The sequence below is a fragment of the Hyla sarda genome, chromosome 13 (genome assembly GCF_029499605.1).
Source record: "Hyla sarda isolate aHylSar1 chromosome 13, aHylSar1.hap1, whole genome shotgun sequence".
Taxonomy (NCBI): Eukaryota; Metazoa; Chordata; class Amphibia; order Anura; family Hylidae; genus Hyla; species Hyla sarda.
Window position 1 is genome coordinate 6,057,936 of NC_079201.1, and position 26,639 is coordinate 6,084,574.

The 26,639-nt window shown below is 44.6% G+C and overlaps 1 protein-coding gene and 1 long non-coding RNA gene across 8 annotated transcripts in view; one reads left to right on the plus strand and one right to left on the minus strand.

The window, feature by feature from the left end:
- The window catches only part of LOC130297600 (protoheme IX farnesyltransferase, mitochondrial), a 492,900-nt gene that overhangs the window by 423,872 nt on the left and 42,389 nt on the right, over positions 1-26,639 (plus strand). The window lies entirely within an intron of this gene.
- LOC130297608 (uncharacterized) overlaps positions 4,615-26,639 on the minus strand; it is a 385,502-nt gene continuing 363,477 nt past the window's right edge. The window contains exon 6 of the long non-coding RNA XR_008849615.1: positions 4,615-8,021. This is a non-coding gene — a long non-coding RNA (uncharacterized LOC130297608). The remainder of the gene's footprint in view (positions 8,022-26,639) is intronic.

Below are 26,639 nucleotides of genomic sequence, written 5' to 3' on the forward strand. Positions count from 1 at the left end.
TCTCATCTTTTTAAGTAGGAGAACTTGCACAATTGAGACTAACAGCCATTTTCGTACACACCTGTGTGCTTCTTCCGGCCTGAGGCCGGAAGAAGCACACAGGTGTGTGCGAAAACGGCTGTTAGCCTCTGAGTGCACTCATCTTAAAGACTCCCTGCCCCACGGAGTTCCCGTGGATTAAAGTACACTACATGGTCAGTGAGTGCAAGTTCACCCCTCTTTGATATATATATATATATATATATATATTTCATCTGATTGGTTGCTTTGGGCAACTGTAGCACTTTTTCTCTGCACAGGTTTTAATAAATCTTCCCCCCATATTTTTATATATACAGACAACAACTTGTTGACTTTACTATTGAAGGGGTTATTTGTGTTTGGTAAAATTTGGTAGTAGGTTTGCATCTCAGCACTTGTTTATAAAGGCCATGGTGCTCGAGTGCTGCAAGAAATGGAAGATTCTGGGAATTTTTCTGTGACATATGACATTATTCCTTCTTTGATGGGAAAGCTGGCATTCAGGGAAATATCACTGATGTAAGACCCAGCCACATAAAACAGAAGGCTCCTTGCTGGGTTTATGCTCCTTTCCGGAAGAATGTATAATCCTCACGTCTTGTGATCTGCTAAGTGTCTGCGCGTTTCGGCTGCTCGCGGCCTGAGACTTATGTTATCACAGCAATGACTCATAGAACCCCGCAGCCCCCTCAGCATTATGTTCCTTATCGTCGCCCTCAAAGCCACATATACATTTTCTTCTCACTGTTTGAAGGCGGCTATGGTAGACACAAGATTTTCTCTCTGTTCTGGATCAGATATTCTCTCTTCTGCTTATTCAAGCTTTTATCCGCAGTCTGGTATTAGTGTTCCTATCAGTACAAAGTGCTGTCTTATCTGGAAACCAACACTAATTTATCGAGCGATTGCTGCATGAAAAGCCGCCTTATACCAACGCGGAATCCACTGACTTTTGTTCCCCCCCTCCCTTCCCATTTTGGAATCAAGCTTCTTATCACGGGCAGCCTGGGAGGACGCAGCCGTTGTTTGTTCATCTCATATCTGCAGGAATATCAGGGAACAGGCGGATGATTGATTTGGGAGAAGCCGCCGCCTCGCTCAGGGGAAATTTTGCAAACATTTGGTTTTCTGCAATTTGATCAGAGTAACGCAAATATCCAGCTGTGTTCTGTATTCTTCCCCCATATCTCTGCTGTTATGCACCTGCAGGACACATAGTCCGGGTTTATCAGTAAGGGTGGGTGGTGCGAGACTTTGTAGACACTGATAACCAACAACCTCTTTACATTTATAATTGATTCCAGACTCGAATGATTGTGTCAGACCCAACTACGGACAGAAGTCCCGGTGATGCTGAACCATTGTGTTGGGGTGGAGTATGAAACTAGGACTTAAGACATGCATCATGCTGCATCTCCTCAGGATTGCGATAGGAATGTGTCATCAGAAAATTACCCATTGTTTAAATCATGCTTTTATGCTAAACACATTATTTAAGAATTTTGGGTGGTATTTTAACATTTTTAGGGCCGATACCGATACTTCGTGGAGGTTAGGGCTGATAGCCAATAACTTATACCGTTATTCCAGTATAAGTTAAGGGCTATTTATCCCACCTGGCGCACCGCATAGGAGACACTAGGAGCTCACCTCCCCCCACCCATGTAGAATGATCCCTGTACCGGTCATAAAGGGCACAGATTAATTTCAATGAGCCCTTCAGAAGAGTCTCCGATTGGCTCATATTTCTAATGTATCCATCTTTTAACCCGTCTGAAAAGTGCAGCAAACCCCAGATAATAAAAAAACAAACAGATAATGGATAATATCTCAAAATGAGCACCTTATATGTCCAATTTGCTTTTTTTCCTCCCTTTTTTGGTTTAGTTCCAATACACACAAAGGGAATAAACGTGTATAGCAAAACATGTGTTACTGCAATATATATATATATACAGAGGAGAGGAGATCTATATATATATATATACACACAAAGGGAATAAACATGTGTATAGCAAAACATGTGTTACTGCAAACCTTTTCTGTGAGAAATACTTCATTTTCTAGAAAAATTTCAGGGGGGCCAACATTTACGGCCATGACTGTATGTGTATATATAGATGCAAATCATAAAATGTTGCAGTATCTTGTAATAACCTTTTTTATTGGACTAACAGAATTTTGTAGAGAAGCTTTCGGGATTCCTCCCTTTATCAAGTCCAAAGTAAATCTAAGCTCACAAGCAGAAGACACAGGCTACATCTCACAGATATGCAGGGGTTAAGACAATAGATGTAGAGAATTCACACTAAGATGGGCCATGGACTCATCTATTGTCTTAACCCCTGCATATCTGTGAGATGTAGCCTGTGTCTTCTCCTTGTGAGCTTAGATTTACTTTGGTCTTGATAAAGGGAGGAATCCCGAAAGCTTCTCTACAAAATTCTGTTAGTCCAATAAAAAAGGTTATTACAAGATACTACAACATTTTATGATTTGCATCTGAGAGAGAGTGAAAACTATATATATATATATATATATATATATATATATATATATATATATATATGTATAGTGATAAAGAGCTCGGACCGGTTGGTAACAATAGTCGTGCAGCCTGTCAGACTTTCTGCCAGTAGTTTTTTTCTTCTTCCTTGAATGATAAGGTGGTATACAGACACAGGGACCTATGTTCTCCTCTTTCTAGCTGCTTTATCTGGCCTGGATGCTAACAATCAGTTTCCGTACGTAGCACACAGGTTCTTATCGCTTCCTGTGCGCCTTATTTTGGGTGCCGGTGTTACTCACGGTGATCCCTAATACAAGAAGCTGTCGGGAAGATGTCATCAGCTTCCGACTCCACATACGTACAACAGAAATAAATACCAAGTGAAGAGGAATGTGCATAGGAGCAGGTACCATTACCGTCCTCACACAGCTGACGTGTTACTGAAATGTGAGATCCTTGAAGAGAAGAATAGAACATCTCCTGTTTAAAGGCGAGAGCTCGGCCATCAGAGGTGAAACCATCCCTCCTTGTAATACATCAGGAGATTAAAGGATTCTCACCGCAGATCCTGGTGTAGCTTTTCAGCCGTTGCAGAATATCCTTTTATGTGTTCAAATGTATTAAGTAGATTAATGATAAATTCACATCCAGTGCGTGCAGCACCATTCACTTGGCTGTAGAGAGCTGTGCCATTAGGTAGATTTATATGCCCCCTATAAGACCCGTATTTGCTATCAGGAAGCCTGCTGGTAATGATATAGGGGGAGATTTATTAAAACCTGAGGAGAGGAAAAGTTGACCAGTTGCCCACAGTAACCAATCAGATCGCTTCTTTCATTTTTGAAAAGGCTTCTGAAAAATGTAAATAGGCAATCTAATTGGTTGCTATGGGCAGTCATTCAGTCAGCTTTTCCTCTGCACGGACATGCCATTGCAACTATCAGAATATTTGTTGATTTGGAAAATCTTTTTTTTATTGTTGAAGATATGATTTTTGTGCACTGGACATTATTGATTTAGAAGAATGCCCCATAGGTGCCAAATCCTGGGTTCCTGGCCACTCGTTGCTTCTTAGCCAATCACTGGTCGCAGCAGTGTCCTGTCTCAGTCAGTGATGGAAAGCGGGGAGGTTGGGGGATCCCCTTATACATTACAAGAGTTCCATGTGTATGGTCTGCTTAAAGGGGAATATCCGGACACAAGATTTATACACAATGGAGGAGAGTCTCAAAGAATTTTGCTTAAAAAAAAAAAATCAATTTCACGCCACAATTTTGGCGCGAAAAGTATCAACCACATTTTCAAAGAGCTTTGTGCCGTGATTTACATTGTTCACGACAGTTTTGTAAAACTGGGCGTGTCCACGTATATTGTCGGCTTTACATGATATTTTCAAAGGGGCGAGAGTCCAGTTTACATCAAAAAATTTACACTAGCTTTTTGGTTGTAGTTTTATTTATTTATTTATTTTTTTTCCTTAGTTTTTTGGGAAAAGTTGTTATGTAATTATAAAAAAAAGAAATAATTATTATTGAAAAATGTTTATTTATTTATTTTTTTTCTTGGTCACTGCACCTGCACTCACTGGGCACTAGTAACCATGGAATATTTAGTGAGATGTAAAATTTTGGTGCCAAACTCAGCAATTTAGGTGCAAAAAAATCCAATATGTCTGCAACAAAAAAAATAAAAATAAATTGGGGGCACGAAAAAAACAGGCGCAGAAATGAATTTTCACATTTTCAAAGCAGCAGAAAAGACCTTTGAAAATGTGAGGAAAAAAAAAAGTGTGAATAATATCACTGGAACCGAAATGACAGTAGTTTTTGAGAATCTCCCCTTTTAAAGGGGTTCTCCGGTGCTTAAACATCTTATCCCCTATCCAAATTACCGGCGACTACAGGGCGGGCGGCGTGTGACATCACACGCCGCCCGCCCTGTAGGCGCCTGTAATCAGACCCGGAGCGAACATGCTCAGGGGACTGATTACAAACAGGGTGCCGTGTGCATGATCCCGGGGGTCCCCAGCGATCAGGCATCTTATCCCCTATCCTTTGCATAGGGGATAAGATGTTTAAGCACCGAAGAACCCCTTTAAAAACAAAATACAAATACATACCTACCTTGTTGCAGGTCTAAGGACTGAGATGTGGTGCGATCTAAACTTTTGGCACGTCTGGATGACATGTAAAAAGTTTTACAAAAGACACTAACACTTTAAGGCACTGTTTCCAAAACGGTTGCCTCCAGCTGTTGGAAAACTACAACTTCCAGCATGCCGCGACAGTCAAAGGCTGGTAGTTATATATACAGAGAGATTGGAGTTATCAGCACCACCTTAAGTATAAACATATAAATCTTTATTGAAAATGTTTTACATAAAAAACATATAGATGCAAAAAAGTGAAGTATTGCAATAGAAATCCAACACAAAAATATCTGGCGCAGAGTAAGAATAGTACATACAAATGAGTACATAAAAATTGTCCACACTATATATAGCAATCTATGGAATAAAACAGTTTAGCCACTGTGGGCTATCCATACAAATGCTGCATAATAATACATCAAGATTAACTGGTAATATAACCTAGAGCTGGTGTATAGCCAGGTCTAGGAATGCATAGTGAAATACAATGATATTGGGGACAACATATCTAAGTACTCAAAATAAGAATCAATGTGTAACCTACCCATGTGCGGATAGCAAACTCTGCGACCGACCCCTACGATTGTTTCGGTTTCCCTTTTTTCAAGAGATACTGACTATGTGAGTGGTGTGGTGGTTTATATGTGTTGCCATAATGGTGTAAATTACCTACAGCGGTGTGGAGATTACATCGGCGCCTGCGCCATGCCCCGCCGGAACAAAGGCTGGCCCCACTTCCGGCGTCTACGTCCATCTGCGCATGACCGAGAAACAGTGTTCCCGGGCATGCGCACTGGACTCAAGTCGCTTCGGAGGGCTGCGTCACTAGGGAAGAACACGGCGCAGGCGCACTGGACATCGCACCGCTGAGAAGAATGTCCTAAGTAATCACTGCATTCACTATACACTCGCTTACATACCTGGAAGATCATAAAATATACAAGTGAGAAAAAGACATAAAATCACATCAAAAAATCATATTATACAACAAAGTACAAGAAAAAACTATTTTAAGCCAATCAAGTGCAAAAATAAAAAAATAAAAAATAAATAAGATGTATAATGTGTGGTGGTGATTATTAAATGTGATACACATAAAAATCACAACTGTGATCATGTAATCATATAAGTGTCTCAACCACTAAGATATATGTGTAGCTGACTAATGAAAGATATAATATATAGTGAGATAAATGTGTACCGTGAATACACCAAGCTGCAAGCGAAAAAGAGAGGGAATGCAGGGAATATAATATTTTCATATCCACTGATGGTTCCTTATGGACCAAATGGGTAATGCAATATCTGGAGCCTTCCTGTTTGAGAATTAATGCTCAACACTTCTATTCACTGACAGTACATGGGTGGGGGCTGTTCAGGATGATCATCTCTTGGTCAGAGCGGAGGGAATCGTTCTGGGGGACCTGTGCTGCGTTACATAAACTAATCATTGATATAAGAGAACAATGTGAAATACTTAAAGGGCTACTCCGTTGGAAAACAATGTTTTCAAATCAACTATTGCCAGAAAGTTAAACAGATTTGTAAATTTCTTCTATTAAAAAAAATCTTAATCCTTCCAGGAACTTTCCGGTGCAGAATAGGTTTGCTATAGGGATTTGCTCCTACTCTAGACAGTTCCTGACATGGACAGAGGTGTCAGCAGAGAACAGTGTAGTCAGACAAAAAAAAGAACTACACAACTTCATCTGTAGTATACAGCAGCTGATAAGTCATAGAAGGCTTAAGATTTTTTAATGGAAGTATTTTACAGATCTGTTTAACTTTCTGGAGCCAAATGTTTTCCACCGGAGTACCCCTTTATTTTTGTCCTGTTGTGGTGCTGCAGGGAAAATAAACAGATTGTGGTTTATTACTGTTCATTTCCAGCAGGAAGACACTCATTGTTGGTAGACTAGAGTTTTGCTCTAACTTTGTCACATTTACTTTTTTGTCACGTAGGATCTTCTCATTATTGTGTCGGTATGTCAAGTTGCACATTTTGGCCCGAACTTTGTCACAGCAGAGGAGCCATACAAATTGGTGTCCTGAAGTCTTATTTAAAAAAGAGAAACTGAGAACCCCTTCAAAGTGTTTGCACTTCTTCATCCATATTTAGGACATCAGTAAAAACACCAATTTTTCAGGTTCCATTAAAGTGACCTTCCGCCCGAGTGGACATCTTGTCCCAATTAGTTTGTGTGGCAGTGATAGGTTGTTCTGTACATGTTCATCTCATCTGTAGGCCCAGCTGGAGGGGCTCCACCACTGCATGATTGGTTAGGGCTTTTACTTGGGTCCTTTTCCCGAGGGCCGTGCATGGGACTGCGGCTCTGCCCTTTTTCGCTTGATCCTTTTCTGACTAATAAATTCTGGAATCCTTTCTTACTATTTATTTTTATTTCTTAGAAAAATCTAGAATGTTATTATTTTCTTAGAGTTTCATTTTAATGTTTGAGCATGTGAGGGCCCCGCCAAGTCTGTCTTAAGAAGTAAACTTTGCCAACTCATCTTGGGCTAATAACTCTGAAATGCAGAACGCACGTGCGCTCTTCTTGCGAATAAAGAAGCATTTGAGCGCTGGCCCCGGACTCCTGGCTGCACTGTCGGAATGATGAACGGGGTGATCTATAAAGCAACAGGTGCCAAGTGTGTGGGCAGGTTCTCCATATGGCTGCGTATTATAAGCGCTTAGCGAGGATATCCGATGACTCTGGGAGGGAGCTGCTGCGTTTCTTTTATCATTAAGACGCCAATGATTGCCTATTTAAGTTGCATACTTACAGTCCCCCCGGATTAATGTGTTTTTCTATTCTTCTGCAGCTTTGCTGCGTGCCGGCTCGCTCCTTTGTCCGCTGTTTTTTTAACCCCCCCTTCGTCTCCTCTGTCAGGGTTCTCAGATGACTCTTTTGCGGTCCAGATGTAGCAAGTTATATATTAAAACTTCTTTAAGGCTGCAGAGTTCTGAAATTCACGTCATCTCAAATCCCTCTCCTGTTCTGTCAGTTACAACAAAAATCTATTTCTTTTTTTCAAATAAAGGACCATATTCCCTCTTTCCTGGCGGCCTCGCTTTTCTTTAGAGATTTTCTCCACATACTTTGGTGCGAAACCTTCAGAGAGTTTTTAGTTGCAAGCGGCGATTGATGTAAATTACCTTCTGTGCTCTTTTCATGTGGTCACCATTGTGGATTCTCTGAGAATTGGCCAATTACAGGATTAGAATGCAAAGCAACCCCTGGCGCAGTCACAATAGTGGCCATTTTGGTTTTACTCAAAGGTTTCCAAAAAAGGTTATTTTACATCTCGGCGTCTTCTGAACCTGAAATCTTCTACTTTATCCTGCAGAAAAGAAGAAAATAAACATCCTTGTTACATTGTCATCATTTTATTATCACATATTTGGAGTCAAATATTTTTATTTTTTGTGCAAATTTTTTCTTACTGAACAGTTTTCTCATTTTATAAACAAAATATTCTTTGAGTCCTCATGTTAAGTCAAGTGCAGGCACATGTGCGCATTACGTCTTAGCAGTGAAATGCATGTGGGAAATGTATAGCGAGCTCTGTTCCTCTACTTTTGGCACAATGGATATATGTTGACTTGGAGCCGTTGCATTATTGAAAGCGATACAGATGTTATGGGGTAAAAGAATGTGAAAATAGCATCATTCTGGTATGTAATGTTAATAGTGGAGTCAGCCCTGCCAGATACAATACACAGCCAGAAAGTTGTCACAGCACATGAGAGCTATCCGCGGTAATATCCCCGGCATTGGCAGGAGCTTAAAGGGGTTATCCAGGAAAAAACTTTTTTTTATATATATCAACTGGCTCCAGAAAGTTAAACAGATTTGTAAATTACTTCTATTAAAAAATCTTCATCCTTTCAGTACTTATGAGCTTCTGAAGTTAAGGTTGTTCTTTTCTGTCTAAGTGCTCTCTGATGACACGTGTCATCAGAGAGCACTTAGAAAAGAACAACCTTAACTTCAGAAGCTCATAAGTACTGAAAGGATGAAGATTTTTTAATAGAAGTAATTTACAAATCTGTTTAACTTTCTGGAGCCATTTGATGTATAGAAAAAAGTTTTTTTCCTGGATAACCCCTTTAAGATTGAAATATGTATCCAATATTATAGTAATTGTTTTTGATCATTATAGCCTTATATGGAAATATTTGCTACCCTTTCAGCAAAAGAAAATTTTTGATAGGAAAAGTGTTAAATCTATAATAATTGTCATATGAACAATATACAATAAAAATAAACAATACCATTTATTAGTGATAAGTACAGTAAATACAAACAATATATAAATGGTACTAAATAAAATAACATTTATAAATAACAAATGTACTAGTAAATAATAAAATGTTAATAATCTATAACTATTAAACACATTATACAGAATGAAATAAATGTAATCATATATTGTATAATAATACTGGTAATCTAAAAGAAATAACAGTATAGAAATAATATATTATAGTATATAGCAAAATACTGAATAAAATAATATTGCAATAATATAAATAATAAAAATATAATAGTATATAATAAAATACTAATAAGTGCTTTGTTTGGTGACCCCCCCCCCCCCAATGTTAATCAACCAAAACGAAAAACTGACAGTGTGAACCCAGACTAAATGTATACAATAAAATAACACTGATGATAATCTATAAATATATTATTTTTTCTTCTAATGATTATGTTTCTGGATCACGTTGTCCCAATTAAATGAAGTGAAGTCCTGTAATGGTAACAATTTTAGGGCAATACCCGTGTATCTTGTTATTGTTGTGGGATGTTATCACCGCTATGTTATGAGGATTATAGTTATTTATGATTATGTTACAAATTATTAGACCTTATTTTCTTTCATGTTAAACAATCGCCATATTTGCAATCAGGCAGTAACAATGTGCCGCCCCCTAAGTATTGTACGTGAGGAGTGATTTTTGACATAATTTTTTCATTTAGAAATGAAGCATTTATCCCTATACGTAGTATCTGCTTTCTGTTCTTTCTTAGCAGTTTATAAATGGAGGCTACAGACTGTTGGTAGAGGATTGAGCTCCACCACCGCTCTGTCATGTTTAGTAAACTTTTCTTACTTCCACTCTTTGTGGCTTTCTAGTTTTGTTTGTTTCCAGTGACATCTTGGGGTCAGAGGTAACATACAAGAGTCATGAGGTCACCAGCATGGAGGTATGGAATAAAGGCCTGCATTGGGATTAGGATCCTGCAGGACCCAACCCAAAACGTGCGGGCAGTCAGGTGCTATGCCTACGGTCCCAAAAATCCTGCACCACCGCGGCAGCCTCAATATAATAAGTCTGACATTTTTTGGAGCCCGTGCCCAGCCTGCCCTGGAGGATTGTCTGTACTCCATCTTAGACAATCCTGAAGATGATCCATCATCTTCTGCTGTGGGGCCCGGTTGGTCAGAGCGGGCATGCACACACACTGCCACTAATGTTACTCTCTTACAATTCACACACACAGTGTGCTGTGCTGCGGCCCCGGACAGGTGTGTCATCCTCCCAGCCAGGGCCTCTGTCTGCACTGCTATTCACATGCAGAGCATTGCCCCTTAGTGTCTTCTACAGACACTGGGGTGCAATGTTCCGCAGTGTGCACATACCCCCCCATGTGTATAGCAGTGTGTATACATTCCTATACAGGTGGGGGTATGTGCAGAGCATTGCACCCTAGTCTGTAGCAGATTGGAGCAAACATCCTAAGTGGGCAGCAGGATTTGTCAAAAAATCATCGGAAACAGAATTGAAAAGAAAACAGTCCTGTGCAGGGCTCTAGTATGGAGCCCCTGATGAGCTGTTCACATACCCACTGTATACCCGACACTCTTCCTGGAGACTTCTATTGTGTGAGGACTTTGATCCTCCGATGAATTCCTATCTATCACGCTTGGTGTCATTCCAATAATCTTGTATCTAGGTCCTACAACTGAGGTTGTGACAATCCTATTTCATGTCATATCTGTTATCCATCCTATACGACAGTGTCTACTATACCAGGTGGGTGATTTACCCCATTTAGCAGCAGGGTTTTCAGTCTCTTAAATATAAACAAGATTTGGTGATAGAATCCATGGATCCTTCCAACTAGACAACGTACAGGGTGATGCAAAATTATAGCCTTGTATTAGCTTGAAAAGAAGAACAATCTATCCAAGTTTTATTTATATACTACAAATGTTCAAAGTGATTTCATTGGTGACACAGCAGTCGTCTAGTTCTGTTTAGATGCCTCCAGCATCTCCTTGGGTACGGACTTCACTGTGTCAGTGATGCGTTATCTCAGGTCGTACAGATCCAGTGACTAGGTGAGGGTGCGCTACATACACTATGTATGGTTGATCTTCCTATATCTGTGGCATAAGCCATTCCTATATCATGTTCTGATAGGAGCAACCAGTAACCGGATACTCAGCAAAAAGGACCGAAACTCATTGCACAGAATACGGTTTCTACTTTGGGTCCCTCATGTGCTCGATAAGAACCAATAGTTTATCTAAACCCCAGTTTCTAACGATTTGGTTATTGACCAAAATTCACATTGGTGAAAGGTTGTCACATCACACTAAGGCTTTCTGTGCTAATTGGTTGCTATGGGCAACTTCGCCAGTTCTGCATTGATTTTTAGTCACTGATCATTTACCAATGATGTTACTTTAAAGGGGTACTCCGCTGCTCAGCGTTTAGAACAAACTGTTCCAAACGCTGGAGCCGACAGCTCGTGACATCATAGCACCACCCCCTCAATGCAAGTCTATGGGAGGGGGTGTGATGGATGCCACGCCCCCTTCCCATAGACTTGCATGGAGGGGGCGGGGCTCCAGCATTTGGAAAAGTTTGTTCCAAACGCTAAGCAGTGGAGTACCCCTTTAACTACAGGCCTTTTATTTTGCACCATCCCTTTTGAATCACCCTGTATATTAGACTACGGTATACAGTTATGTATTTTTGTGGCTTACAAGGTTTTTTGCTCTGTGTGCTCGTTGGAACCTTTTAAAGGGGTACTCCGCCCCTAGACATCTTATCCCCTATCCAAAGTATAGGGGATAAGATGTCTGATAGCGGGGGTCCCGCCATTGGGAACCCCCGGGATCTCGGCTGCAGCACCCACCTGTCATTACTGCACAGAGCAAACTCACTCCGTGCGTATTGACGGGTGATATAGGGGCCAGAGCATCGTGACATCACGGCCCGCCCCTTAATGCAAATATATGGGAGGGGGCGTTATGGTCCCATGCCCCCTTCCATAGACTTGTATTGAGGGGGCGGTCTGTGGTTTCACAAGGGGGCAGAGCCGTGGCGTCATGATGCTCCGGCCCCTGTATCACCCGTCATTACGCACAGAGCAAGTTTGCTCTGTGTAGTAATGACAGCAGGGTGCTGCAGCCGAGATCCCAGCGATCAGACATCTTATCCCCTATCCTATGTCTAGGGGCGGAGTACCCCTTTAAGGAAAATTATTTATAATTTGATTTTTTGCAGTGTGGGGAACCAAGTGTTGGGGGTTTATTTTGGGTACTGATGGTATCTTCAGAAAGGTCTGACACAATCTTAAATGCTCAAAGCATAATGTTCACTTTGAAGAGAAACTCACAAACAACATTAAACACTACAGAGAGGTTACTGTATATTAAGAAAACCAGTCCCTGTGTCTCAAGGCCAACAAAACCAGGTTGTATAAGATCAAAGGACAGCGCAGCTTTCAAGATGTGAGGACTAAAAGGAAAAGAAAACACAGGTTCCCTGCAAAATCTTCTCCTATTCATAAAGGTCATGAGCGCATGTATCTAACAGTAATGTATGTGACAATGTACGGCAGCCAGAAGGTACAATACACTGCAGTATAAATAGAGCGATTAACAGGTTACATATAGAATTTATTTACCTTAAAAATCTTTGTGATCCAGAATTACATTCTGTATTATACTTGAATTCTGCTGGTGAGGTCACTGTGTACATACATTACTTATCCTGTACTGATCCTGAGTTATATCCTGTATTATACTCAAGAACTGTACTCACTATTCTGCTGGTGAGGTCACTGTGTACATACATTACATTACTTATCCTGTATTGATCCTGAGTTATATCCTGTATTATACTCCAGAGCTGTACTCACTATTCTGCTGGTGAGATCACTGTGTACATACATTACATTACTTATCCTGTACTGATCCTGAGTTATATCGTGTATTATACTCCAGAGCTGTACTCACTATTCTGCTGGTGAGATCACTGTGTACATATACATTACATTACTTATCCTGTACTGATCCTGAGTTATATCCTGTATTATACTCCAGAGCTGTACTCATTATTCTGCTGGTGGAGTCACTCTGTACACACACTATATTACTTATCCTGAGTGTATGCTGGGAGTTGTAGTCCCTGTTAGGTGTGTGTGTGTATGCTGGGAGTTGTAGTCCCTGTTAGGTGTGTGTGTATGCTGGGAGTTGAAGTCCCTGTTAGGTGTGTGTGTATGCTGGGAGTTGTAGTCCCTGTTAGGTGTGTGTGTATGCTGGGAGTTGTAGTCCCTGTTAGGTGTTTGTGTATGCTGGGAGTTGTAGTCCCTGTTAGGTGTTTGTGTATGCTGGGAGTTGTAGTCCCTCTTAGGTGTGTGTTTGTATGCTGGGAGCTATAGTCCCGGTTAGGTGTGTGTCTGTGTATGCTGGGAGTTGTAGTTCCTGTTAGGTGTGTGTGTATGATTGGAGTTGTAGTCCCTGTTAGGTGTGTGTGTATGCTGGGAGTTGAAGTCCCTGTTAGGTGTGTGTGTATGCTGGGAGTTGTAGTCCCTGTTCGGTGTGTGTATGCTGGGAGTTGTAGTCCCTGTTAGGTGTTTGTGTATGCTGGGAGTTGTAGTTCCTGTTAGGTGTGTGTGTATGATTGGAGTTGTAGTCCCTGTTAGGTGTGTGTGTATGCTGGGAGTTGAAGTCCCTGTTAGGTGTGTGTGTATGCTGGGAGTTGTAGTCCCTGTTAGGTGTTTGTGTATGCTGGGAGTTGTAGTCCCTCTTAGGTGTGTGTTTGTATGCTGGGAGCTATAGTCCCTGTAAGGTGTGTGTGTATGATGGGAGTTATAGTCCCTGTTAGGTGTGTGTATGCTGGGAGTCGAGTCCCTGTTAGGTGTGTGTGTATGCTGGGAGTTGTAGTCCCTGTTAGGTGTGTGCTGGGAGTTGTAGTCCCTGTTAGGTGTGTGTTTGCTTATGCTGGGATTTGTAGTCCGTTAGGTGTGTGTGTGTATGCTGGGAGTTGTAGTCCCTGTTAGGTGTGTGTTTGTGTATGCTAGGAGTTGTAGTCCCCATTAGGTGTGTGTATGCTGGGAGTTGTAGTCCCTGTTAGGTGTGTGTGTGCTGGAAGTTGTAGTCCCTGTTAGGTGTGTGTTTGTTGGTAGTTGTAGTCCCTCCTAGGTGTGTGTTTGTATGCTGGGAGCTGTAGTCCCTGTTAGGTGTGTGTGTATGCTGGGAGCTATAGTCCCTGTTAGGTGTGTGTATGCTGGGAGTTGAAGTCCCTGTTAGGTGTGTGTGTATGCTGGGAGTTGTAGTCCCTGTTGGGTGTGTGTATGCTGGGAGTTGTAGTCCCTGTTAGGTGTGTGTATGATGGGAGTTGTAGTCCCTGTTAGGTGTGTGTATGCTGGGAGTTGTAGTCCCTGTTAGGTGTGTGTGTGTATGCTGGGAGTTGAAGTCCTTGTTAGGTGTGTGTTTGTGTATGCTGGGAGTTGTAGTTCCTGTTAGGTGTGTGTGTATGATTGGAGTTGTAGTCCCTGTTAGGTGTGTGTGCTGGGAGTTGTAGTCCCTGTTAGGTGTGTGTGTATGCTGGGAGTTGTAGTCCCTGTTAGGTGTGTATGTATGCTGGGAGTTGTTGTCCCTGTTAGGTGTATGTGTGTATGCTGGGAGCTGTAGTCCCTGTTAGGTGTGTGTGCTGGGAGTTGTAGTCCCTGTTAAGTGTGTGTTTGTGTATGCTGGGATTTGTAGTCCGTTAGGTGTGTGTGTATGCTGGGAGTTGTAGTCCCTGTTAGGTGTGTGTATGCTGGGAGTTGTAGTCCCTCTTAGGTGTGTGTGCTGGGAGTTGTAGTCCCTGTTAGGTGTGTGTATGCTGGGAGTTGTAGTCCCCGTTAGGTGTGTGTATGTATGCTGGAAGTTGTAGTCCCTGTTAGGTGTGTGTTTGTATGCTGGGAGTTGTAGTCCCTGTTAGGTGTATATGCTGGGAGTTGTAGTCCTTGTTAGGTGTGAGTGTATGATGGGAGTTGTAGTCCCTCTTAGGTGTGTGTGTGCTGGGAGTTGTAGTCCCTGATAGGTGTGTGTGTATGCTGGGAGTTGTAGTCCCCGTTAGGTGTGTGTATGTATGCTGGAAGTTGTAGTCCCTGTTAGGTGTGTTTGTATGCTGGGAGTTGTAGTCTCTCTTAGGTGTGTGTGTATGATGGGAGTTGTAGTCCCTCTTAGGTGTGTGTGTGCTGGGAGTTGTAGTCCCTGTTAGGTGTGTGTGTGCTGGGAGTTGTAGTCCCTGTTAGGTGTGTGTGTGTGCTGGGAGTTGTAGTCTCTGTTAGGTGTGTGTGTATGCTAGGAGTTGTAGTCCCTGTTAGGTGTGTTTGTATGCTGGGAGCTGTAGTCCCTGTTAGGTGTGTGTTTGTATGGTGGGAGTTGTAGTCCCTGTAAGGTGTGTGTTTGTGTATGCTGGGAATTGTAGTCCCTGTTAGGTGTCTTTGTGTATGCTGGGAGTTGTAGTCCCTGTTAGGTGTGTGTATGATGGGAGTTGTAGTCCCTCTTAGGTGTGTGTGTGTGCTGGAAGTTGTAGTCCCTGTTAGGTGTGTGTTTGTATGCTGGGAGTTGTAGTCCCTGTTAGGTGTGTATGCTGGGAGTTGTAGTCCCTGTTAGGTGTGTGTATGCTGGGAGTTGTAGTCCTTGTTAGGTGTGTGTGTATGATGGGAGTTGTAGTCCCTGTTAGGTGTGTGTATGTATGCTGGGAGTTGTAGTCCCCGTTAGGTGTGTGTATGTATGCTGGGAGCTGTAGTCCCTGTTAGGTGTGTGTTTGTATGGTGGGAGTTGTAGTCCCTGTTAGGTGTGTGTATGGTGGGAGTTGTAGTCCCTGTAAGGTGTGTGTTTGTGTATGCTGGGAGTTGTAGTCCCTGTTAGGTGTCTTTGTGTATGCTGGGAGTTGTAGTCCCTGTTAGGTGTGTGTATGATGGGAGTTGTAGTCCCTCTTAGGTGTGTGTGCTGGGAGTTGTAGTCCCTGTTAGGTGTCTTTGTGTATGCTGGGAGTTGTAGTTCCTGTTAGGTGTGTGTGTATGATTGGAGTTGTAGTCCCTGTTAGGTGTGTATGCTGGGAGTTGTAGTCCTTGTTAGGTGTGTGTTTGTATGCTGGGAGTTGTAGTCCATGTTAGGTGTGTGTATGCTGGGAGTTGTAGTCCCCGTTAGGTGTGTGTATGCTGGGAGTTGTAGTCCGTTAGGTGTGTGTGTATGCTAGGAGTTGTAGTCCCTGTTAGGTGTGTTTGTATGCTGGGAGCTGTAGTCCCTGTTAGGTGTGTGTTTGTATGGTGGGAGTTGTAGTCCCTGTAAGGTGTGTGTTTGTGTATGCTGGGAGTTGTAGTCCCTGTTAGGTGTCTTTGTGTATGCTGGGAGTTGTAGTCCCTGTTAGGTGTGTGTATGATGGGAGTTGTAGTCCCTCTTAGGTGTGTGTGTGTGCTGGGAGTTGTAGTCACTGTTAGGTGTGTGTTTGTATGCTGGGAGTTGTAGTCCCTCTTAGGTGTGTGTTTGTATGCTGGGAGCTATAGTCCCTGTAAGGTGTGTGTGTATGATGGGAGTTATAGTCCCTGTTAGGTGTGTGTATGCTGGGAGTCGAGTCCCTGTTAGGTGTGTGTGTATGCTGGGAGTTGTAGTCCCTGTTAGGTGTGTGCTGGGAGTTGTAGTCCCTGTTAGGTGTGTGTTTGCTTATGCTGGGATTTGTAGTCCGTTAGGTGTGTGTGTGTATGCTGGGAGTTGTAGTCCCTGTTAGGTGTGTGTTTGTGTATGCTAGGAGTTGTAGTCCCCATTAGGTGTGTGTATGCTGGGAGTTGTAGTCCCTGTTAGGTGTGTGTGTGCTGGAAGTTGTAGTCCCTGTTAGGTGTGTGTTTGTTGGTAGTTGTAGTCCCTCCTAGGTGTGTGTTTGTATGCTGGGAGCTGTAGTCCCTGTTAGGTGTGTGTGTATGCTGGGAGCTATAGTCCCTGTTAGGTGTGTGTATGCTGGGAGTTGAAGTCCCTGTTAGGTGTGTGTGTATGCTGGGAGTTGTAGTCCCTGTTGGGTGTGTGTATGCTGGGAGTTGTAGTCCCTGTTAGGTGTGTGTATGATGGGAGTTGTAGTCCCTGTTAGGTGTGTGTATGCTGGGAGTTGTAGTCCCTGTTAGGTGTGTGTGTGTATGCTGGGAGTTGAAGTCCTTGTTAGGTGTGTGTTTGTGTATGCTGGGAGTTGTAGTTCCTGTTAGGTGTGTGTGTATGATTGGAGTTGTAGTCCCTGTTAGGTGTGTGTGCTGGGAGTTGTAGTCCCTGTTAGGTGTGTGTGTATGCTGGGAGTTGTAGTCCCTGTTAGGTGTGTATGTATGCTGGGAGTTGTTGTCCCTGTTAGGTGTATGTGTGTATGCTGGGAGCTGTAGTCCCTGTTAGGTGTGTGTGCTGGGAGTTGTAGTCCCTGTTAAGTGTGTGTTTGTGTATGCTGGGATTTGTAGTCCGTTAGGTGTGTGTGTATGCTGGGAGTTGTAGTCCCTGTTAGGTGTGTGTATGCTGGGAGTTGTAGTCCCTCTTAGGTGTGTGTGCTGGGAGTTGTAGTCCCTGTTAGGTGTGTGTATGCTGGGAGTTGTAGTCCCCGTTAGGTGTGTGTATGTATGCTGGAAGTTGTAGTCCCTGTTAGGTGTGTGTTTGTATGCTGGGAGTTGTAGTCCCTGTTAGGTGTATATGCTGGGAGTTGTAGTCCTTGTTAGGTGTGAGTGTATGATGGGAGTTGTAGTCCCTCTTAGGTGTGTGTGTGCTGGGAGTTGTAGTCCCTGATAGGTGTGTGTGTATGCTGGGAGTTGTAGTCCCCGTTAGGTGTGTGTATGTATGCTGGAAGTTGTAGTCCCTGTTAGGTGTGTTTGTATGCTGGGAGTTGTAGTCTCTCTTAGGTGTGTGTGTATGATGGGAGTTGTAGTCCCTCTTAGGTGTGTGTGTGCTGGGAGTTGTAGTCCCTGTTAGGTGTGTGTGTGCTGGGAGTTGTAGTCCCTGTTAGGTGTGTGTGTGTGCTGGGAGTTGTAGTCTCTGTTAGGTGTGTGTGTATGCTAGGAGTTGTAGTCCCTGTTAGGTGTGTTTGTATGCTGGGAGCTGTAGTCCCTGTTAGGTGTGTGTTTGTATGGTGGGAGTTGTAGTCCCTGTAAGGTGTGTGTTTGTGTATGCTGGGAATTGTAGTCCCTGTTAGGTGTCTTTGTGTATGCTGGGAGTTGTAGTCCCTGTTAGGTGTGTGTATGATGGGAGTTGTAGTCCCTCTTAGGTGTGTGTGTGTGCTGGAAGTTGTAGTCCCTGTTAGGTGTGTGTTTGTATGCTGGGAGTTGTAGTCCCTGTTAGGTGTGTATGCTGGGAGTTGTAGTCCCTGTTAGGTGTGTGTATGCTGGGAGTTGTAGTCCTTGTTAGGTGTGTGTGTATGATGGGAGTTGTAGTCCCTGTTAGGTGTGTGTATGTATGCTGGGAGTTGTAGTCCCCGTTAGGTGTGTGTATGTATGCTGGGAGCTGTAGTCCCTGTTAGGTGTGTGTTTGTATGGTGGGAGTTGTAGTCCCTGTTAGGTGTGTGTATGGTGGGAGTTGTAGTCCCTGTAAGGTGTGTGTTTGTGTATGCTGGGAGTTGTAGTCCCTGTTAGGTGTCTTTGTGTATGCTGGGAGTTGTAGTCCCTGTTAGGTGTGTGTATGATGGGAGTTGTAGTCCCTCTTAGGTGTGTGTGCTGGGAGTTGTAGTCCCTGTTAGGTGTCTTTGTGTATGCTGGGAGTTGTAGTTCCTGTTAGGTGTGTGTGTATGATTGGAGTTGTAGTCCCTGTTAGGTGTGTATGCTGGGAGTTGTAGTCCTTGTTAGGTGTGTGTTTGTATGCTGGGAGTTGTAGTCCATGTTAGGTGTGTGTATGCTGGGAGTTGTAGTCCCCGTTAGGTGTGTGTATGCTGGGAGTTGTAGTCCGTTAGGTGTGTGTGTATGCTAGGAGTTGTAGTCCCTGTTAGGTGTGTTTGTATGCTGGGAGCTGTAGTCCCTGTTAGGTGTGTGTTTGTATGGTGGGAGTTGTAGTCCCTGTAAGGTGTGTGTTTGTGTATGCTGGGAGTTGTAGTCCCTGTTAGGTGTCTTTGTGTATGCTGGGAGTTGTAGTCCCTGTTAGGTGTGTGTGTGCTGGGAGTTATAGTCCCTGTTAGGTGTGTGTGTATGCTGGGAGTTGTAGTCCCTGTTAGGTGTGTGTATGCTGGGAGTTGTAGTCCCCGTTAGGTGTGTGTATGCTGGGAGTTGTAGTCCGTTAGGTGTGTGTGTATGCTAGGAGTTGTAGTCCCTGTTAGGTGTGTTTGTATGCTGGGAGCTGTAGTCCCTGTTAGGTGTGTGTTTGTATGGTGGGAGTTGTAGTCCCTGTAAGGTGTGTGTTTGTGTATGCTGGGAGTTGTAGTCCCTGTTAGGTGTCTTTGTGTATGCTGGGAGTTGTAGTCCCTGTTAGGTGTGTGTATGATGGGAGTTGTAGTCCCTCTTAGGTGTGTGTGTGTGCTGGGAGTTGTAGTCACTGTTAGGTGTGTGTTTGTATGCTGGGAGTTGTAGTCCCTGTTAGGTGTGTGTATGCTGGGAGTTGTAGTCCTTGTTAGGTGTGTGTGTATGATGGGAGTTGTAGTCCCTGTTAGGTGTGTGTATGTATGCTGGGAGTTGTAGTCCCTGTTAGGTGCGTGTATGATGGGAGTTGTAGTCCCTCTTAGGTGTGTGTGTGCTGGGAGTTGTAGTCCCTGTTAGGTGTGTGTATGCTGGGAGTTGTAGTCCCTGTTAGGTGTGTATGCTGGGAGTTGTAGTCCTTGTTAGGTGTGTGTGTATGATGGGAGTTGTAGTCCCTGTTAGGTGTGTGTATGTATGCTGGGAGTTGTAGTCCCCGTTAGGTGTGTGTATGTATGCTGGGAGTTGTAGTCCCTGTTAGGTGTCTTTGTGTATGCTGGGAGTTGTAGTCCCTGTTAGGTGTGTGTATGCTGGGAGTTGTAGTCCGTCTAAGGTGTGTGTTTGTTTGCTGGGAGTTGTAGTCCCTCTTAGGTGTGTGTGTGTGCTGGGAGTTGTAGTCCCTGTTAGGTGTGTGTGTATGCTGGGAGTTGAAGTCCCTGATAGGTGTGTGTGTATGCTGGGAGTTGTAGTCCCCGTTAGGTGTGTGTATGCTGGGAGTTGTAGTCCCCATTAGGTGTGTGTGTATGCTGGGAGTTGTAGTCCCTGTTAGGTGTGTGTATGTATGCTGGGAGCTGTAGTCCCTGTTAGGTGTGTGTTTGTATGGTGGGAGTTGTAGTCCCTGTAAGGTGTGTGTTTGTGTATGCTGGGAGTTGTAGTCCCTGTTAGGTGTGTGTATGCTGGGAGTTGTAGTCCCTGTTAGGTGTGTGTATGTATGCTGGAAGTTGTAGTCCCTGTTAGGTGTGTGTATGCTGGGAGTTGTAGTCCGTCTTAGGTGTGTGTTTGTATGCTGGGAGTTGTAGTCCCTCTTAGGTGTGTGTATGCTGGGAGTTGTAGTCCCCGTTAGGTGTGTGTATGCTGGGAGTAATAGTCCGTTAGGTGTGTGTGTATGCTAGGAGTTGTAGTCCCTGTTAGGTGTGTGTGTATGCTGGGAGTTGTAGTCCCTGTTAGGTGTGTGTATGCTGGGAGTTGTAGTCCCCGATAGGTGTGTGTATGCTGGGAGTTGTAGTTCCCGTTAGGTGTGTGTATGCTGGGAGTTGTAGTCCCCATTAGGTGTGTGTGTATGCTGGGAATTGTAGTCCCTCTTAGGTGTGTGTGTGTGCTGGGAGTTGTAGTCCCTGTTAGGTGTGTGTATATGCTGGGAGTTGAAGTCCCTGATAGGTGTGTGTGTATTCTGGGAGTTGTAGTCCCCGTTAGGTGTGTGTATGCTGGGAGTTGTAGTCCCCATTAGGTGTGTGTGTATGCTGGGAGTTGTTGTCCCTGTTATGTGTGTGTGTATGCTGGGAGTTGTAGTTTCTGTTAGGTGTGTGTATGTATGCTGGAAGTTGTAGTCCCTGTTAGGTGTGTGTATGCTGGGAGTTGTAGTCCGTCTTAGGTGTGTGTTTGTATGCTGGGAGTTGTAGTCCCTCTTAGGTGTGTGTGTGTGCTGGGAGTTGTAGTCCCTGTTAGGTGTGTGTATATGCTGGGAGTTGTAGTCCCCATTAGGTGTGTGTGTATGCTGGGAGTTGTTGTCCCTGTTAGGTGTGTGTGTATGCTGGGAGTTGTAGTCCTTGTTAGGTGTGTGTTTGTATGCTGGGAGTTGAAGTCCCTGATAGGTGTGTGTTTGTGTATGCTGGGATTTGTAGTCCCTTAGGTGTGTGTTTGTGTATGCTAGGAGTTGTAGTCCCTGTTAGGTTTGTGTATGCTGGGACGTGTAGTCCCTGTTAGGTGTGTGTTTGTATGCTGGGAGTTGTAGTCCCTGTTAGGTGTGTGTTTGTGTATGCTAGGAGTTGTAGTCCCTGTTAGGTTTGTGTATGCTGGGACGTGTAGTCCCTGTTAGGTGTGTGTTTGTATGCTGGGAGCTGTAGTCCCTGTTAGGTGTGTGTGTATGATGGGAGTTGTAGTCCCTCTTAGGTGTGTGTGTGTGTGCTGGGAGTTGTAGTCTCTGTTAAGTGTGTGTGTATGCTGGAAGTTGTAGTCTCTTACATGGACTACAACTCCCAGCATACACACCTAACAGGGACTACAACTCCCAGCATACACACACCTAACGGGGACTACAACTCCCAGCATACAAACACACACCTAACAGGGACTACAACTCCCAGCATACACACACACCTAACAGGGACTACAACTCCCAGCATACACACACCTAACGGGGACTACAACTCCCAGCATACAAACACACACCTAACAGGGACTACAACTCCCAGCATACAAACACACCTAACAGGGACTACAACTCCCAGCATACACACACCTAACAGGGACTAACTACAACTCCCAGCATACACACACACCTAACAGGGACAACTCCCAGCATACACACACACCTAATGGGGACTACAACTCCCAGCATACACACACCTAACGGGAACTACAACTCCCAGCATACACAAACACACACCTTACAGGGACTACAACTCCCACCATACAAACACACACCTAACAGGGACAACAACTCCCAGCATACACACACCTAACGGGGACTACAACTCCCAGCATACACACACCTAACAGGGACTACAACTCCCAGCATACACACACCTAACAGGGACTAACTACAACTCCCAGCATACACACACACACCTAACAGGGACAACAACTCCCAGCATACACACACACCTAATGGGGACTACAACTCCCAGCATACACACACCTAACGGGGACTACAACTCCCAGCATACACACATACACCTAACGGGGACTACAACTCCCAGCATACACACACACACCTAACGGGGACTACAACTCCCAGCATACAAACACACACCTAACAAGGACTACAACTCCCAGCATACACACACCTAACAGGGACTACAACTCCCAGCATACACACACACCTAACAGGGACAACAACTCCCAGCATACACACACACCTAATGGGGACTACAACTCCCAGCATACAAACACACACCTAACAAGGACTACAACTCCCAGAATACACACACACCTATCAGGGACTTCAACTCCCAGCATATACACACACCTAACAGGGACTACAACTCCCAGCACACACACACACCTAAGAGGGACTACAACTCCCAGCATACAAACACACACCTAAGACGGACTACAACTCCCAGCATACACACACCTAACAGGGACTACAACTTCCAGCATACATACACACACCTAACAGAAACTACAACTCCCAGCATACACACACACACCTAACGGGGACTACAACTCCCAGCATACACACATACACCTAACGGGGACTACAACTCCCAGCATACACACATACACCTAACGGGGACTACAACTCCCAGCATACACACACACACCTAACAGGGACTACAACTCCCAGCATACACACACACCTAACAGGGACAACAACTCCCAGCATACACACACACCTAACGGGGACTACAACTCCCAGCATACACACACCTAACGGGGACTACAACTCCCAGAATACACACACACCTATCAGGGACTTCAACTCCCAGCATATACACACACCTAACAGGGACTACAACTCCCAGCACACACACACACCTAAGAGGGACTACAACTCCCAGCATACAAACACACACCTAAGACGGACTACAACTCCCAGCATACACACACCTAACAGGGACTACAACTTCCAGCATACATACACACACCTAACAGAAACTACAACTCCCAGCATACACACACACATAACAGGGACAACAACTCCCAGCATACACACACACCTAATGGGGACTACAACTCCCAGCATACACACACCTAACGGGGACTACAACTCCCAGAATACACACACACCTATCAGGGACTTCAACTCCCAGCATACAAACACACACCTAACAAGGACTACAACTCCCAGCATACACACACCTAACAGGGACTACAACTCCCAGCATACACACACACCTAACAGGGACAACAACTCCCAGCATACACACACACCTAATGGGGACTACAACTCCCAGCATACACACACCTAACGGGGACTACAACTCCCAGAATACACACACACCTATCAGGGACTTCAACTCCCAGCATATACACACACCTAACAGGGACTACAACTCCCAGCACACACACACACCTAAGAGGGACTACAACTCCCAGCATACAAACACACACCTAAGACGGACTACAACTCCCAGCATACACACACCTAACAGGGACTACAACTTCCAGCATACATACACACACCTAACAGAAACTACAACTCCCAGCATACACACACACATAACAGAAACTACAACTCCCAGCATACACACACACATAACAGGGACAACAACTCCCAGCATACACACACACCTAATGGGGACTACAACTCCCAGCATACACACACCTAACGGGAACTACAACTCCCAGCATACACACACCTAACGGGGACTACAACTCCCAGCATACAAACACACACCTAACAGGGACTACAACTCCCAGCATACAAACACACCTAACAGGGACTACAACTCCCAGCATACACACACCTAACAGGGACTACAACTCCCAGCATACACACACACCTAACAGGGACTACAACTCCTAGCATACACACACACCTAACGGACTACAACTCCCAGCATACACACACCTAACGGGGACTACAACTCCCAGCATACACACACCTAAGAGGGACTACAACTCCCAGCATACAAACACACACCTAAGACGGACTACAACTCCCAGCATACATACACACACCTAACAGGGACTACAACTTCCAGCATACATACACACACCTAACAGGGACTACAACTCCCAGCATACACAAACACACACCTTACAGGGACTACAACTCCCACCATACAAACACACACCTAACAGGGACTACAGCTCCCAGCATACATACACACCTAACAGGGACTACAACTCCCAGCATACACACACCTAACAGGGACTACAACTCCCAGCATACACACACCTAACAGGGACTACAACTCCCAGCATACACAAACACACACCTTACAGGGACTACAACTCCCACCATACAAACACACACCTAACAGGGACTACAGCTCCCAGCATACAAACACACCTAACAGGGACTACAACTCCCAGCATACACACACACCTAACGGGGACTACAACTCCCAGCATACACACACACCTAACGGGGACTACAACTCCTAGCATACACACACACCTAACAGGGACTACAACTCCTAGCATACACACACACCTAACGGACTACAACTCCCAGCATACACACACCTAACGGGGACTACAACTCCCAGCATACACACACCTAAGGGGGACTACAACTCCCAGCATACAAACACACACCTAAGACGGACTACAACTCCCAGCATACACACACCTAACAGGGACTACAACTTCCAGCATACATACACACACCTAACAGGGACTACAACTCCCAGCATACACACACACCTATCAGGGACTTCAACTCCCAGCATATACACACACCTAACAGGGACTACAACTCCCAGCACACACACACACCTAAGAGGGACTACAACTCCCAGCATACAAACACACACCTAAGACGGACTACAACTCCCAGCATACACACACCTAACAGGGACTACAACTTCCAGCATACATACACACACCTAACAGAAACTACAACTCCCAGCATACACACACACATAACGGGGACAACAACTCCCAGCATACACACACACCTAATGGGGACTACAACTCCCAGCATACACACACCTAACGGGGACTACAACTCCCAGAATACACACACACCTATCAGGGACTTCAACTCCCAGCATATACACACACCTAACAGGGACTACAACTCCCAGCACACACACACACCTAAGAGGGACTACAACTCCCAGCATACACACACCTAACAGGGACTACAACTTCCAGCATACATACACACACCTAACGGGGACTACAACTCCCAGAATACACACACACCTATCAGGGACTTCAACTCCCAGCATATACACACACCTAACAGGGACTACAACTCCCAGCACACACACACACCTAAGAGGGACTACAACTCCCAGCATACACACACCTAACAGGGACTACAACTTCCAGCATACATACACACACCTAACAGGGACTACAACTCCCAGCACACACACACCTAACAGGGACTACAACTCCCAGCATACACACACACCTAACGGGGACTACAACTCCCAGCATACACACACCTAACGGGGACTACAACTCCCAGCATACACACACCTAACAGGGACTACAACTCCCAGCATACACACACACCTAACAGGGACTATAACTCCCAGCACACACACACCTAACAGGGACTACAACTCCCAGCATACACAAAGACACCTAACAGGGACTACAACTCCCAGCATACACAAACACACACCTTACAGGGACTACAACTCCCACCATACAAACACACACCTAACAGGGACTACAGCTCCCAGCATACAAACACACCTAACAGGGACTACAACTCCTAGCATACACACACACCTAACGGACTACAACTCCCAGCATACACACACCTAACGGGGACTACAACTCCCAGCATACACACACCTAACATGGACTACAACTCCCAGCATACAAACACACACCTAACAAGGACTACAACTCCCAGCATACACACCTAACAGGGACTACAACTCCAATCATACACACACACCTAACAGGAACTACAACTCCCAGCATACACAAAGACACCTAACAGGGACTACAACTCCCAGCATACACACATACACCTAACGGGGACTACAACTCCCAGCATACAAACACACACCTAACAAGGACTACAACTCCCAGCATACACACACCTAACAGGGACTACAACTCCCAGCATACACACACACCTAACGGGGACTACAACTCCCAGCATACACACACACCTAACGGGGACTACAACTCCCAGAATACACACACACCTATCAGGGACTTCAACTCCCAGCATACAAACACACACCTAACAAGGACTACAACTCCCAGCATACACACACCTAACAGGGACGACAACTCTCAGCATACACACACACCTAACAGGGACGACAACTCCCAGCATACACACACACCTAACAGGGACAACAACTCCCAGCATACACACACACACCTAATGGGGACTACAACTCCCAGCATACACACACACCTATCAGGGACTTCAACTCCCAGCATATACACACAC